At 37.8% G+C, this 9,735-nt stretch overlaps 1 pseudogene; it reads right to left on the reverse strand.

The window, feature by feature from the left end:
• Positions 1–7,886: 7,886 nt before the first annotated feature.
• On the reverse strand, positions 7,887–9,227 carry LOC123834739 (tubulin alpha-1A chain-like; annotated as a pseudogene).
• Between the last annotated feature and the right edge of the window lie 508 nt (positions 9,228–9,735).

Raw genomic sequence — 9,735 nt, forward strand, 5'->3', positions numbered from 1 at the left:
ACATTACTTTAAAGGCAAAACCAGCATAATTCTGGTATAAATTAAAGATAACTCTAAAATTGAAGGCAACGAAAGGAAAATGGTGTTCAGAGACTCTGTGTGGGCACAGAGAGCTCTGAGCCTCAGGTCCCAGTCTTTAAAGATCAGTCATCCCTTGTCATGAGAAATGTACTGGTCAATGTTTAACAACTACTGGAAGGAGGAGGATGACCTGTAGTGTCTTTTGATTTCTGTGGTGTAAATACTCCTACCATGGACAATTTTAAGGTCTCAAGGTGACATTATTGAACATGGATGAGAGAAGAGGCAAAGCGTCAGCTCTCATGACATCTATAAGGCAGCTTCAACACAACACTGCCCTGAAGTAATCAGAAGCAACAAAAGAGTAAGTAACATTTTCCTTATCATTGGTTTCCATGTAATTTAATTCCATTGTAGTTTTATGCCCAAAATTATATGACCCTATCACTGTGCTATCCACTTTGGAAAACAAGAGTCTTAGGTGACTGCCTAGGCTCTACCTCTTATTTCTTTTTCTTTTTTTTTAATTGAAGCACTTTAATAGTAAGGTCTTGCTTTGGAAAAGGTAATCATTTTTTATTTCAAAGCCTGATTTCACAGGTAAGGTTGTACATGATACTTTTCCCACCTTCTCTGACATACTAAAGATCCATCTGTAGAAAGTACATAATAAATATAAATATGAATGTCATAGGAATAAGCATCCATTTCAACTTTGTGAAATACAAAATAAACACAAACTAAATCCTAACATCTTTAATCTTAACTGTTCTATGGGGAGGAAATGGGGGTTTGTTCTCTGAATTTATCAGAAATTTTCAAAATGTTGGCATGAGACAAAGTTTTCAGACAAAAAATATGTATATATTTTATTCTCATTCAATTCCTCCACTTACATTGTGCATCCTCTTTAAGCTTCTTTGTACCCTTCTCACTACTTTTTGTATTGTTCTCAGACAGAAAGTAAATTTTAGGAGAGTTTTGTTTTAGATGAATCCTGATGGCATTTTCAGGCAGCAGAAATATAGGCACCAAATGACACAGCTGAGAATAATGAAGCTCTTACATTAAATCAAAAGGCTCATGATTTCATGTCAACAATGCAGATTCAGCAACTAAGACCTTGAAATCATCTACACGGAATTCAAATGTGTAAAAGCAGAGATGGAAAATGTCCTGAATCTCTTCAGAATGCCACATCAAATCAAATAAGAAGAAAGTTACTATATTTTTAAGAATCTGATGTTCTTTTAATGGATAAAGATTCAATGGTATCCAGAAATGACATGTGAACATTCAGAATATAGTAGGGTGAAACTTTGTACTGTCACTTCCATTTTATGAATTTATGTAGAGATTAAATTATTATAGCCTGCTTCAGTTTCCAACCAGTTCCTCAGGAATAGAGGAGAAATTTAAGGGTGATTTAAGGGAGCATTTACACCGACAGAGAGAAGGCATAATTTGTCAGGGGAGACTCTTAGACTTCCTTATTCTCCATAATGTTCAACTGAGCTGACATTTTAGCAAATTGAAAGGCTTAACTGTTTAAAAAGAGAGGTTCTGCATTTCAAAAAAAGGGTTAAGGGGTTGTGAATAATGTCTCCCTTCCTCACTTATCATCTCCCTACCATGGATGATCTCTTCTTTGCCGATAACCTGGTTTCAAGCTGGAATCTACGTGACCCAGTGATCACATCTCCACAATTTACCTCTGCACAGAATATCTCCACATCAGCATGGTTTCCAAGTGCCTAAAGATGATATTCAAGGCCACAGTGATCTGGTCCCTGCCTAACCCCCAGCATCATCACTTGCCATTATTCCCTTGAACTTCACCCTGTAAGAGAGCTCTTTTTCTTTTCCTGCTTCAGTATATTTGCTTGTCTGAGAGGCTCTTTTCTTCTTCCTCCTCCTCTACCCCAATTAATAATAATAATAAAAAAATAGTAGCTTATATTTATACTATACTTACTACACTCTAGGTACTATTCTAATTATTTCATTTAATCATCAATCAACCCTGACAGGCATGGACTATTACAATCACCATTTTAAAGAGGTTAAATAACTTGCCCATGGTCATGCAGTTAGTATGTTTTCGATTCTGGGATTCAAAACTACTGCTTCACCACCAGGCAATATTCTCTGTTATTTTCCCTCGTTAAGTGCAACCCTTCTCTTCAGACTCAGAGTCATCAACTCCAGCAAGGTTTCCCCTTTTCCACTCTCCACCTTTGAGTATATGTTCTTCCTCTTGGCTCATGTATATCTTTCTGTACTTCATTTGCCACATTGTATTATAATTAATCATTCATGTATCTCTCTACATTTGTAGATTATCAGTGACCATGGCTCATTTATTTTTATATTCCAGTGTCTGCCATCCAATAAATGTAAGTTGAATGTAAATGTAAATAGGTATTTCACATTACAGCACAATATCAGAGGCTTATAAGGCACTTCAGAATATGATATTTACATGTAATTCTCTGTTCCACTATCTTCTATACAAATACCTCTGCATTGCATACACCCAGAGCTTAAGTAAATATTTGTGAAGTGAATAAAAAGGTCCATGATGGAATTTTAGTGGAAACTAAAATCTTTGTACTAAATATTCAGACTGTTCTAAAATAAAGAAATAGAGTATCAAATTAAATCAAGACAGATGAGAGCCTCTGGGTTAGCTATATCTTGCATACAAATTAAATATTAGGAGGATTTATTAACTGGCCTATGCAAATGGGCAGAATCCAACAGTTCTGAGTCAAATATAAATAGGTAAGCCTGTAGAAATGGTGATTTGCTAACTTTAGTTTGGGGGTAAAAATCATCTTTAATTTTTTCCTATCTTACTAAGCATAAATAGGCCACCAGAACAATGGTGGCAAAAACTGATGACTTCTGATTTAGTCTAAATATTTTGGAAGCTTGTGTGTAGTCGAACAATCCAATATGTATATATTGGCCTCCAAAAATTAAATGGAACTATTCCAATACACAAAATAATGTAATATTCAAGTTTTAAAGGAAAACTTCACACAAAGTGTAAGGTAGTATAACTAATACTTATGAAATGCCTCCTACAACCCTTTCACCCCCATTATATTTTTCTACTTTTTTTGTTTTTGTCTGTTTTTTTTTTTAGATTTTATTTATTTATTTATTTATTTATTTATTTATTTATTTATTTGAGAGTGAGTGAGAGGGAGAGAAAGAGCACAAGCAGGGTGGGGGGAGGGAGATGGACAAGCAGATTCCTTACTGAGCAGGAAGCCTGACACGGGGCTGGATGCCAGGACCCAATCCCAGGACTCTGGGATCATGACCCAAGCCAAAGGCAGACACTTAACCACTTAACTGCTTAACCTACTGGGCCACCCAGGTGCCCCTCTAGTTCTTTTTTGAATGGCTAACACATGCACATCAAAAGTTACAAATGGGCATACAAGAAAAGTAAGACTCTTCCCCTCTTGTTCTACTGTTTCCTTTCCCATATACAAGCACTATTACCATTTTTGTGTGAATTCTTCTGGATATAATCTAAGCCTACACCAGCACCCAAATTGTGATATAATCAAGCTGTATCATAAGACTGAATTCAGTCTTATTATTCAACATTTAAAGTAGTTCTAACTGGGGCGCCGAGTGGCTTAGTCAGTTAAGTGTCTGCCTTCGGCTCAGGTCATGATCCTGGAGTCCCGGGATGGATTCCCGGGATGGAGTCCCGCATCGGGCTTCCTGCTCAGTGGGGAGTCAGCTTCTCCCTCTGACCCTCCCCCTTCTCATGCTCTCTGTCTCATTCTTTCTTTCTCAAACAAATAAATAAAATCTTTAAAAAAATAAAATAGTTCTATTACAACAAACGTTTGGATGACTATTCTCATACATATGCCTTTCTGTATTACCTATTAAATTTTAGAGTGCATGAAGAAAAAATAATTGGAATTTGTTAAATCAAAACATAGCTGTATTTTACATTTTTTTTAAAGATTTATTTATTTGAGAGAGCGAGAATGAGAGAGAGTACATGAGAGGGGGGAGGGTCAGAGGGAGAAGCAGGCTCCTCGCTGAGCAGGGAGCCCGATGCGGGACTCGATCCAGGGACTCCAGGATCATGACCTGAGCTGAAGGCAGTTGCTTAACCAACTGAGCCACCCAGGCGCCCTGTATTTTACATTTTGATACCTATTATTGAATTTATTATCAAACTGACCTCTTGCAGAAGTTTTATAATTCAAACTGTTGTAACAATGAAAAAGAATGTTTCTTTTTCTATGCCCCTCAGTGATGAATGGAAAATGGTGTCTCAATGTAGTTTTATATACATTCCTATAAGTAGAGCTTAGCATCTTTTCAGATATTTAAAAGCATTATTTTATTTTTCTGTAAACTTTTTTTATCCTATGCCTATTTTTCCCCACTGGTTTATTTCTGATACAAAAAAAAGATCTTTATGTAGTAAAAATGAGTATTAGTTATATTTACGTTATTTGTTGGAAATACCTTTTCCTAGTTTGTACTCGTCTTTTAACATTGCTAATAGGGTTTCCTTGTGTTTTTCCAGGCAAAATGTTTATATAGTGGAATGTATTAATTTTTTGATATGGTTTCTACAACTTAAGCGATTCTAAGAAAAGTCTGCCTCACTCCAAAACAATAACGCTTCTGTGTTTTCATTTATATCTTTTTTATATTTCACCCAATTTTCTCCAGGAATTTATCAAGTGATCTATCCTTTCTTCCTTGATATCACTCCATTTTTTATGTATAAAAAAATCCCCTATTTGTTTGGTTCTATATATGGACTCTGTTCTGTTCCAATAACGCATCTGACATTACTTCAGTTGGATAATATCTGTAGTGTGATTTGGAGAGTTGATTCTCATATCTTTCTAGTCATTGTTTTTAGAACTTTTCTATTACCTCATGACTTTTTCCCCATGTGATCTTTAGAATCTGATTCTCTAATCCCAGAGAGAAAAATATCCTGGTGGTATTTTTATTGGAATTGCATTAAATGTATAGACTAATTTAGGGCAAATTGAAATCTTCATTGCATAGTCTACCTAACTGGGATCAGTATGCCTTTCCCACTGTTCAAGTTTCCTTTTAGGGATCAATAACATTTATAGTTTCTTCAATAAATATGCTTTCAATATTTTTTTTAGTTTATCCATAGGAATTTTATCTTTCTAACAGAAATGGAAATCTCTTCTGCCACTTTAAAATACAGCTGTTTCCATACAGCAAAGCTATTGATTTTTTAATATTAATTTTGTTCTCAGTCATTTTACTGTATTCTCTCATTTGGTGTAAGTTCCCAGCTGATTTCCTTATGCTTTTCAGGCCTACTGTATTTCTTGCAAATAATGATAACACTGTCCTCTTCTTTCCATATAAATGACACATTTATATTTCTAACAGGTGCTATCCTTGTTTTCATCATAAGTTCAATAGAAAGTTGCAATATTTTCCAATTTGGCGAAATACAGGCTTTGAGGGAAGACATACTTGCATATATCAATTCTATATTTTGAATTGCATGTTCAAAGCATTGATTTTTCATTCCACCTATTTACAATGTAAATGTTTAAGATCATATATATTTTTTTAAAGGATTTTATTTATTTGAAAGTGAGAGAAAACGAGAGAGAGAGAGAGCACAAGCAGGGGGAGCAGCAGGCAGAGGGAGAAGCAGACTCCTCGCTGAGCAAGGAGCCTGAAGTGGGGCTCGATCCCAGGACCCTGGGATCATGACCTGAGCCAAAGGCAGACGCTTAACTGACTGGGCCACCCAGGCACCCTAAGATCATATATTTTTCTATGAGCACTCATTTTGTTGCATGGCATATGTTCCAATATGTATTATTTTATCATTTTTTTATATACCCGAATTTTTTACTTTGATTTCTTTGCTAAACCAACATTCAAGTAACATGCTCACCTGATCTTTCTCTTCATTCATCTCCATCTATCATATCTTTGCCAGCTGTTCTTTTTCTTCTTCTTTTTTTCTTCCCTCTTCCCCTGGCTTTCTTTCATTTATTTTACCAGGTCATCAGGCATGATTTACAATTTTGATCTTAATTTCTGGTTTTGTTGCATTGGGGTTAGATACAGTTGTCTGTAATATATCTCTATTTTGTTACTCTTTTAGTAAATATTTAATTGGCACAGGGAAATTATATGCATTCTCTTTCAGGGTATAGATGTTGATACATTTAAGTTACACCTACTCTATCTACTTCAATTTGCCATTTAGTCTTCTGTGAATTTACCTTTTGTATACTTGATCTTTCATAGCCTGAGATGAGTATATGACTCTCCTATGACCAATGTGTTTTGTCCGATTTTCCATTGATTTACTGTACTTTTTTGTTTATGAAATTGTATTAATTGGGATTTTGTTTCCCTTGTGTATTGTTAGGGCTGTCATAACAAAGTACCACAAATCTGGTCATTTAGAACAAAATAAGTGTATTGCCTTTCAGTTTGGGAGTTTAGTAGTCCAAAATCAAGGTGTCAACAAGCCACACTTTCTCTGAAGACTCTAGGAGAGGGTACTTCCTTGCCTCTTTCTAACTTCTGGTGGTTGCTGGCAATTTTTTGTGTCCCTTAGTTTGTGGCAGCATAACTCCAATCTCTGTCATCCATCTTCACATATCCGTCTTCCCTCTGCGTGTCTCTGTCCAAATTTCTCTTTTACAGGAACACCAATCATTCGATTAGAGTCCACCCTAACCCATTAGGCCCTCACCCTAACTTATTTACACCTAAAAGACCTTATTTCAAATGAGGAAGGTCACATTCACAGGTACCAGGGTTAGGACTTACATGTTTTCCTGGGGGACATGATTCAACCTATAATATCTTCTTAATCACATCCAGTGCTTTTTGCCCTGATTTATATTTGTCTATATTAAGAGCATAAATCTTGTTCTTTATTTGTGTGGGTTCACTATGCTGTTACAGTCCTTCTATTTTTAATCTTTCTGCTTTGGATTTATCACACACATACAGTACCACTTTGCTTGTGCTTTGTAATACAGTCTGAGACTGTTTTCTTTCAATAAGGGTATCCCATTTATATTAAAATATATTATTTACATTCATTCCAGCATCAAATTTTATGTTATATTTTCTCTTTTATTGCTTTATTTTTTTCTGTGTTCTGTATATTTCTTTGCTTTGTTGTGTGTGACTTGGGTAGCTTACTATGCTTTGGAAACTTTCTTTTCCCTTTTGGGTCATTTTTATGTTTTATTTTAAACCTAAAACATTATTTTGTACACTTGATCTTCTATTTTGTAGACACTAGGAACAATGATAGATTGATATCTCCAATTCCTTTTCTCCAACACCAGTTTAGTAGGTATCGCTATAGTCATTAGTTGTTTTAATGCTTACTCTTCACCTTAAACTCAACCACCAACTATTCTAATTATCAGCTATACATGATTTTTTTAATTCAAACCCATGAGAGAAATAGACAGCTTGGGTCTGTTAGAAAGTGTGTTTTAAAGCATAGGTCAGTAATTGTATATGAGAGTATACACTGGTACACACAAATTAAATGATCAGAGCACAACTTTCCAATATTTACAATGGAAAAAGCTTCCCTGTAAAAACAGCACCGTTATGACATTTTTTGAAAGATTTTATTTATCTTTTGAGAGAGAGAGAGAGTGGGAGAACAAGAGCATGAGCAGGGTGAGGGGCAGAGGGAGAAGCAGACTCCCCGCCAAGCAGGGGGCCCAACATGGGGCTTAATCCCGAGACCTCGGGACCATGACCCGAGCAGAAGGCAGACGCTTGATCAACTGAGTCACCCAGGCGACCCTGTTATGACATTTTTAACTTTAGTATTCCTCTCCTTCTTCTTCATGCTCTTTCAACAGAATCCACACCAACCTCCTCATAATCCTTCTCAAGGGCAGCCTCACATACTTCAGAAAACTCTCCTTCCTTCATACTCTCACCCACATACCAGTGAACAAAGGCACACTTGGCATACATCAGGTCAAACTTGTGGTTCAGGCGAGCCCAGGCCTCAGCAACACCTGTGGTGTGTTGGTCAGCATGCACATAGCTACCTGTACTGTGGCAAGATCTCCACCAGGTACCATGGTGGGAGGCTGGTAATTAATGCCAATCTGAAGCCAGTGGGTCATAAGTCCACAAACTGGATGGTACACATGGTCGTGACGGTGGCAATGGTAGCATCAACATCTTTGGGAACCACGTTGCCATGATACAACAGGCAGCAAGCCATGTAGTTACCATGGCAAGGCTCACATTTCTCCATCTGGTTGACTGCCTCAAATTATGCACTGATGATCTCTTCTACAGAAAGCTGTTCATGGTAGGCTTTCTCAAGAAAAAATGACAGAAGCATATGTGGCCAAAGGGAAGTGGATACAGGGACAGGGGACCAGGTTGGTCTGGAATTGTCAGATCAACATTCAGAACGCCATCAAATCTGAGGGAAGCAGCGGTGGAGGATATAATTTGACCTATCAACCTATTTAGGTTAGTGTAGGCTGCATGTTCAATATTGAGGTTTCTACCATAGATGTCATAGATGGCCTGAATGTATACCATGGAGGCACAATCAGAGTGCTCCAGGGTGGTGTGGGTAGTGAGGGTGGATTTGTAGGGTTCAGCTACCACTGTGGAAACCTGGGGGGCTGGGTAAAGGGAGAACTCCAGCTTGGACTTCTTGCCATAATCGACAGAGACATTCCATTTGCAGGGAGGTGAACCTGAAACTAGTTGCCCCTCCAAAGCTGTGGAAAGTCAAGAACTCCTGAAGAACTGTACTGGTCAGCCAGTTTCCGAATCCTGCCCAAGACAAGGTCCATGATCTTGCCAATGGTGTAGTGCCCCTGGGCATAGTACTGGCAACATCTTCCTTGCCTGTGATGAGCTGCTCAGGGTGGAAGACCTGGCGGTAGGTGCCAGTGCAAACTTCATCAATGACTGTGGGTTCCAGGTCTACAAACACTGCCCTGGGCACATGCTTGCCAACACCGATTTCATCAAAGAAGGTGTTGAAAGAGTCCTCTCCACCAACAGTCTTGTCACTTGGCATCTGACCATCAGGCTGGATGCCATGTTCCAGGCAATAGGGGTCCCAGCAGACAGACATTGCCAAACTGAACACCAGCCTGGCCAACACGTATGGATATGCATGCACACATGGTTGCTGCTTTATGGCTGCCGAGCAGATGGTAGAGATGCTTCTTACAGCAAGACTCTTAGGTGGTTGATGTAAGAGAAACTGCCAAATGATATTTTTAACTTCTGATTATAAAAGATGAAATAATTGATATTCTTATACAACTAAATCCCCTCCCAACTTTTTTTTTTTTAATTTTATTATGTTATGTTAGTCACCATACAATACATCATTGGTTTTTGATGTGGTGATCCACGATCCATTGTTTTTGTATAACAGCCAGTGCTCCATGCAGTACGTGCCCTCCTTAATACCCATCACCGGGGTAACCAATCCCCCGTCCCCCCTCCCCTCTAAAACCCTGTTTGTTCCTCAGGTCATAGTCTCTCATGGTTCATCTCTTCCTCCAATTCCCCCCCATTTTTCCCTTCCTTCTCCTAATGTCCTCCATGTTATTCCTATGTTCCACAAATAAGTGAAACCATATGATAATTGACTTTCTCTGCTTGACTTCTTTCACTTAGCATAAT

This window comes from Mirounga angustirostris, unplaced genomic scaffold, assembly GCF_029215605.1.
Source record: "Mirounga angustirostris isolate CCGP_5_RB_7025 unplaced genomic scaffold, mMirAng1.0.hap1 SCAF_1, whole genome shotgun sequence".
NCBI classification, from domain to species: Eukaryota; Metazoa; Chordata; class Mammalia; order Carnivora; family Phocidae; genus Mirounga; species Mirounga angustirostris.